General features: G+C 46.6%; 1 protein-coding gene across 8 annotated transcripts in view; it reads left to right on the top strand.

Annotated features, from left to right (window-relative positions):
• The window catches only part of RXRA (retinoid X receptor alpha), a 237,002-nt gene that overhangs the window by 40,103 nt on the left and 189,399 nt on the right, over positions 1 to 7,500 (top strand). The window contains exon 1 of one of the 8 annotated variants that reach the window (XM_056537921.1): positions 675 to 741. The exons of the other annotated variants lie outside the window; for them this stretch is intronic. The gene's annotated coding sequence lies outside the window, so the exon portion shown is untranslated. Of the gene's footprint in view, positions 1 to 674; positions 742 to 7,500 lie in introns of those variants that run through there. 8 annotated transcript variants of the gene reach the window in all.

Genomic DNA, 7,500 nt, shown 5'->3' with positions numbered 1-7,500 from the left:
TAATTATAAACCCCACTCAATCTGAACCAAATTGTCTGGGTCTGGCGTTTGCGACACTAAATTTGGAGCTGAATGCGTTTAATAACATTTTTTTTGGGGGGGGGGGGATTACTAGTTAGCGTGCTGTACGTCTCAGATCTGCGCTACATGTCAGTTTCCACGCAGATTTTGTGTCAATTTTTAATTGAAATCTAATCTGTACCATTTTAAGGCCATGTTCACACAACGGGATTTTCGAGCGGAATCTGGCGGGAAAAAAAATCCACTTCGAAATTCCGTTGCAGCAGAATCCCATTGTTTTCAAAGGGGTTCTGCTTTACCGTGCACACGGCGGAATGTCTGCAATAGAAACATCTGCCATGGAAATTCTGATTCCAGCTTCCACTGAAAGATTTGACGCGTCTATGGAGACAGCGCAGTTCCGAGCGGTCCTAGTGCCGGCGCCGGCAAGGATTCCGCTGTGTGAACATGAGGGGAAGGTTTATCAAAACCTGTCCAGAGGAAAAGTTGCTGAGTTGCCCATAGCAACCAATCAGATCACTGCTTTCATTTTCTAGAGGCAAAAGCAGCAATCTGATTGGTTGCTATGGGCAACTCAGCAGCTTTTTCTCCGGACAGGTTTTGATAAATCTCCCCCATGGCCTTTTGGTTCTGGATTCTCTGTATGGAAATTCGGGGTGGACAATCTTTGGCGTCTGTAGGTTCCTCTATAGGTTTATTTGATTGGCCGCCATGTCTAAGGTGTGTTCTGGTATCTATAAGCGCGGTTTGTTTGTTCAGTGTTTCTGTTTTGCTATTTATTTGCTGCGCACTTGTGTGCGGACACAGGCTTCGCTCTTGTCAGGCCGGATGTTCCGTTGTTCTGTATATCTGGAGATCGGGGAGGGGGGATTCCTCCATAAATTTGGGATTTGCTTGTGACCCCCCCCCCCCGGCAGGAGAGTAGATTGAATGGAACTGTCAGCGCGTTGATTGATCGCTCTGTATGGACCTGTCATACACCAGGAGAAGTGCCGTATCTAAAGCAGTGGTCTCTAAACTGTGGACCTCCAGCTGTTGCAAAACCACAACTCCCAGCATGCCCGGACAGACTGTGGTTACAATACCATCATCTACAGCAGTGTTCCCAAACTTGTGGCTCTCCCGCTGTTGCATAACCACAACTCCCAGCATGCCCTTATAGGCTGTGGCTGCAATGGCATCATCTAGAGCAGTGGTCTCCAACCTGCCGTTGGCTGTCCGGGCATACTGGGAGTTGTAGTTTTGCAACATCTGGAGGTCCGCAGGTTGGAGACCACTGCAAGGTTTCCTAATTTTTGACTCTATAGCTGTTGCAAAACTACAACTCCCAGCATGCCCAGACAGCCTGTGGCTACAATAGCATCATCTAGATTCTAGAGCAATGTTTCCCGACCTGTGGCTCTCCAGCTGTTGCAAAACTACAACTCCCAGCATGCCCGACAGTATGTGGCTGCAGTGGCATCACCTAAAACAATCTTCCCCAACTTGTGGCTCTCAAGCTGTTGCAAAACTACGACTCCCAGCATGCCTGGGCATGCTGGGAGTTGTAGTTTTGCCACAGTTTGGAGACCACTCCTGTAGAGTAATGTGCGCCATGTTCTTTGATTGGCGCACGTGCTTAGTTGTCTTCATTCTGGCAGGTTTCTTGGCAGATTTTGGAAACAGAATAAAGGCGAATTCTCTGCGGCCTCGTACAGTACGATGAGCGGCGCAGCGCTGGCTACGGATGAGAACCGCAAATAGTCTGATCGTTTATTTATTTTTATTTTAAGTTTCTTTTCATCAGTTTCATGTTCTGTAGCCCTTCTCTATCTGTGTGGAGCCGATTGCAATGATCAGCTAAACTACAACTCCCAGCATGCCCAGTCTTTGTCCCCGTGCTGTCAGGGCATGCTGGGTATTGTAGTTTTGCGAAAGCTGATGATCCAATGTTGAGGAACACTGATCTTATGTGTATGGGGGCCTGTCAGGGCAGGATGGGAGTTGTAGTTTTGAACAACTGGAGAACCGTGTGTTGGGGAACACTGCAGTATGGCCACTGAAGGCTGTCGAGCCATGATGGGAGTTGTAGTTTTGCAACAGCTGAAGAGCCGCAGGTTGGGGAACACTGCTCTAATGTTTACAGAGGCCTGTCAGATGGGAGTTGTAGTTTTAAAACAGCTGGATAGCCGCAGGTTGAGGGCCACTGCTGGGGGACACATGCTGGGTGCAACAGAGGGAGCGCTGCAGTGCAGGTGGTGACCACTGCTCTAATGTGTACGGGGGCCTTTCTGGGAATGATGGGAGTTGTGGTTTTGCAGCAGCTTTGGAGACCATTGCTATATAGGGCACCCGATCTACAATATACAAAGTAGATCAGTGGTCTTCAACCTGCGGACCTCCAGATGTTTCAAAACTACAACTCCCAGCATGCCCCATCATCCTTTTGCTCTCCAGGCATGCTGGGAGTTGTAGTTCAGAGGTATCCTGGTAGAAAACCACTGCTGGAGATAGTTTGTTCTAGGATCCAGGCCTCACTTGTTTTTGGAGTTGAATTACACTTTCTCAGACCCTCATTGTGTGGAGGGGGGGGGGGGGGGGAGGGGGGTTGAGTATTTAACTAAAAGGTGAAAGAACAATAGGAGGACGAAGCAATTGTATCACTTTATATGTAAATGGAGATTCTGCTTCAGGTTTAGGGGCCAAACTAATTCCCATTGTGTGCGAGAGAAAAGCCGAAGGGAAGACGGGGGTCGTCTCCTCGTAGGGGCCATAGCTGACCTCCTAGATGGGACTGGGGACAATTCCCCTCGGGCCCCTGAGGATAGACAATGCTCCCCGGGCCCCTGAGAATGGACAATGCCCCCCGGGCCCCTGAGGATGGACAATGCCCCTCGGGCCCCTGAGGATGGACAATTCCCCTCGGGCCCCTGAGGATGGACCATGCCCCTCAGGCCCCTGAGGATGGACCATGCCCCTCGGGCCCCTGAGGATGGACCATGCCCCTCGGGCCCCTGAGGATGGACCATGCCCCTCGGGCCCCTGAGGATGGACCATGCCCCTCGGGCCCCTGAGGATGGACCATGCCCCTCGGGCCCCTGAGGATGGACAATGCCCCTCGGGCCCCTGAGGATGGACAATGCCCCTCGGGCCCCTGAGGATGGACAATGCCCCTCCGTCCTCCCCGGGCTCCCACTACTCTCGCTCTCTGTTTATTTCTGTGAAACTGTAACTTATTTTTTTTCCATTTTCTTACTTACTTTAGCCTATAAAAGAATCGTGGGAAATAAAATTCAGTCTATTTACTCAGGACTGCAAATTTACCAGAATTCACCATTCGATGCTGTATTTGTCTAAAAACTTATTATTTTATTTATTAATTTTTTTCCTGAAAATGTTTCACCCAGATGTTAGTGGGGAAGTCTTGGGGAATACATAATGCTCTACGAGCGATAAGCAATCAAGAAAGTTACCTTCTGCGTATAAAAAGACAAAAAAAAAAAAACGCATATAAACATGGATTGCAATAAAAAAATTACAGATTTATATATATTCATTTTTTTATTCTTATTTATTGATTTTTCAGATGGGAAAAAAATGGATTACATGATTCATGGATCTCTTGATTGTAATAGGAAAACACTTTTATTTTTATGTTTTTTAAGCGCATCTGCTTTAGGAATGACTTTTCCCTTTTCCTGGTGTTTTTTTTTACCAAGCCAAAAAATAAAATAACAAAAATTGCTTTCAGTTTTTCAGGTATCTTGGGACACATGATATACCTGTACATACAAAACTCCTAAATCCGGGGCCTCTGTGTGGAGATCTTGTTGTTGCAGTCGGTTATGTAATCGTTTTGTTTTGTTTTTGTTTTTTTAATCTACATTTACAGCCTTATCTGTGACGACCGTAGCTCCATCTTCTGCTCTTTGTTTATCGAAAGGAAAAATATGGAGAAAGCACCCAAAAAAAAGACGCCTAAAACCCTGCACAAAAACCGCCGCCGCCTCTGTATAGCCAGGGATGGACTTGTCATGCAGCTTGTATGCACCCAAAATGGTGATGAAAACTAAGACTACCTGCGGAATATCCGCAGCGGATTTTGCTACCATTGACTTCAATGGGTCCAAAGGAAAATCTGCAAATCTGCCTCTATTGCTAATTTTCTGCTGACCCATTGAAGTCAATGGTAGCAAAATTAGCTGCAGATTTTCTGCAGCAAACATACTGCAGAAATTCTGCAGGTTATCTGCCTGTGCGAACATACCCTAAGGCAGTGTTTCTCAACCAGTGTACCTCCAGCTTTTGCAAAACTACAACTCCCAGCATGCAGTTGGCTCTCCAGGCATGCTCTGAGTTGTAGTTTTGTAACAGCTGGAGGCACACTGGTTAAAAAAATACTACAGACTGACGGGTACCTTCGCTCAGTTCTCAACTGTTCATGAACCCAAGAGCCCTCCCCATATAGACTAGGTCAGTGTTCTGCAACATAAATTCTGAAAAAATGTAAGTTAGGAACATTTTGCACGGAAATGCCATAGCGTGAACTGTCCCGAAAAGAAGAGGAAATGGGGAAAACACGAAGCCTATCCCCAATGTGTTGCTTTTTTCTTCTTCTCCGAATCATTGTTATGGGTCAGTTTTTTGGTGCAGATTTTTTTTTCTGCAGCACGTGGATGATTTTTTTTTGTTTGTTCTGCCACATAGATGGGTTTTTTTCTGCCGCAGGTTGATGATTTTTAATTTTTCCGCAGCACATGATAATTTTTATTTTTTTTCCGCAGCACGTTGATGATTTTTTATATTTTTTTCGCAGCGCGTTGATTTTTTTTTCTGCAGCACGTTGATGATTTATTATTTTTTACCGCAGCACGTTGATTTTTTTCCGCAACGCATTGATTTTTTTTCGCAGCACTTTGATGATTTATAAAAAATTTTCTCAGCACGTTGATGATTTTTTTTCCGCAGTGCGTTGATGACTTTTTTAATTTTTTTTCCCAGCACGTTGATGATTATTATTATTATTTTTTTTTTTCTGACTTTGCTATTACCGTGTAAAATGTTGCAAATTTTACGCACAAAAATCTGCGGTAGATATGCCCCATGTGAACCCGACTCGATGGCCTATGGGCACTGGCGTGTGGCTCCAGCCCCCAGACCAGAGGTCTCCAAATTTAGGACATCCAGCTGTTGCAAAACTACAACTCCCAGCATGCCCAGACAGCCAACAGCTGTCCAGGCATGCTGGGAGTTGTAGTTTTGCAGCCGCTGATTGGGAAACACTGCCCTTGACAATAATTTTCTGTTCTTTTCACAATTTTTTGTAGCCTATATGTCCACCTGTATACGTGGGATGGGTCGCAGCCTGTCTGTCGCATTTCGCAGCCTCTTTCATCGCCGTTCTCTGTCTTCCTGTATCTCGACAGCCGATCTGCACCGAGTATAACGTTCAGGTGTCATCCCGGCAGGATCGGTGGGGGGTGATATATCCGCCCGGTAGCTGCTCCTCTCCACCACGAGACATGACTCAGATTCCAGGAACTTTTGCGAAAACGGAGCGCGATTCAGAGAACAAAAAAAAGCACACACGGGCGCCGCCAGTCCCTCCGGGCTCCGAACTAGAAGATATTTAACCCGAGGCCCCGGAGATCTTCATCAGGAAGAAAGACAAAAGCCTCCATTCTATCGTCAGCGGAAAATGGGGTCAGTGTCCCTTATACGCCACAAACTCTATCGGTGCCAACCGGCGCCAATAACGCCGTAAGAGGGGAGAGTCCCCAGTGTATTTCCCCCCCCCCCGGTCCCAATCGATCGGCCGCTCTCAGGTTCCCCACACTAAGAAACGCTCTCGAATCTCTTCAATATCTTAATGGCGTCATTAGAGCGCGGACCTGTCGCTGATCGCTCGCAGCTGGCCCCGGATTTAGATGCAGTAATAGATATTGTAAAGGATTAGACCTGTGTAAATGTAATTTAAGACCTCCCGCCGCTTTGGTCCCTATTGTTTGCCAGGAAATTGTGTACACTATGAAAGAAACAAACCTATCGCTTTTGCGGATCGTTTCTTCTCCGGGCACCGACTATCAACAATGATGGTAGATAGCGGCCCACGTGGGGGGAATCCTGTGCGCAGAGAGCCTGGATATGGGCCACCAACTCCCGCTCTGTAAATGTAACGCCGTAGCCTTCGTATACGGAGACCTTCCATAGAAGTTATACTTAGTTGTACATCAGTAGCCTAGGCCTATATTTAATACTACGGTGTTTCCCAACCAGGGTGCCTCCAGCTGTTGCAAAACTACAACTCCCTGCATGCCCGGACAGCCGTTGGCTGTCCGGGCATGCTGGGAGTTGTAGTTTTGCAACAGCTGGAAGCGCCCTGGTTGGGAGATATCGCATTAGGGTCACTGTGATCCTAATATATTGCAAAACTACAACTGTTGGCTGTCCGGGCATGCTGGGAGTTTTTGCAATATATTTGGATCAAAATGACCCTCATGTGATGTTTTCCCAACCAAGATGCCTCCAGCTGTTGCAAAACAATAACTCCCAGCATGCCCGGACAACCTTTGGCTTTCCGGGCATGCTGGGAGTTGTAGTTTTGCAACAGCTGGAGGCACCCTGATTGGGAAAAATCACATTTTGGGTCATTTTGATCCTAATATATTGTAAAAACTCCCAGCATGAATCCAAACAACCCCATTGCTATATTTCCCAAACAGGTCGCTTCCAGTTGTTGCAAAACTACAATTCCCAGCATGCCCGGACAGCCGAAGGTTGTCTGGGCATGCTGGGAGTTGTAGTTTTGCCGCAGCTAGAGGCACCCTGGTTGGGAAAAATCACATTTGGGTCATTTTGACCCTAATATATTGTAAAAACTACAACTCCCAGCATTCCCAGACAGCTAAAGGCAACTACAACTTCCATATGTACAATCAGTGTGCCTCCAGCTGTTGCAAAACTAGAATTCCTAGCATGCCAAAGGCTGTCCGTGTCCATGCTGGGAGTTGTAGTTTTGCGATATATTAGGATCATAATGACCCTAATGTGATTACAGCTGTAACAAAACTACATTCCCAACATGTCTGGGCAGTATTCGGCTGTCTGGGAATGCTGGGAGTTGTAGTTTTTGCAAAATATTAAGATCAAAATGACCCTAATGTGATGTTTCTTATCCAGGATGCCTCCAGCAGTTGCAGAACTACAACTCCCAGCATGCCCAATGGCCTTTGGCTGTCTGGGCATGCTAGGAATTGTAGTTTTGCAACAGCTGGAAGCACCCGGGTTGGGTCACTGTGTTCCTAATATATTGCAAAACTACAACCTTTGGCTGTCTGGGAATGCTGGGAGTTGTAGTTTTTGCAATATATTAAGATCAAAATGACCCTAATGCGATATTTCCCAACCAAGGTGCCTCCAGCTGTTGCAAAACTACAATTCCCAGCATGCCCGAACAGCCAAAGGTTGTCTGGCCATGCTGGGAGTTGTAGTTTTGCAACA

The sequence above is a fragment of the Hyla sarda genome, chromosome 9, assembly GCF_029499605.1.
Source record: "Hyla sarda isolate aHylSar1 chromosome 9, aHylSar1.hap1, whole genome shotgun sequence".
Taxonomy (NCBI): Eukaryota; Metazoa; Chordata; class Amphibia; order Anura; family Hylidae; genus Hyla; species Hyla sarda.
The sequence above is the reverse complement of the archived record's forward strand: the minus strand, read 5'-3'. Positions and strand labels throughout refer to the sequence as shown.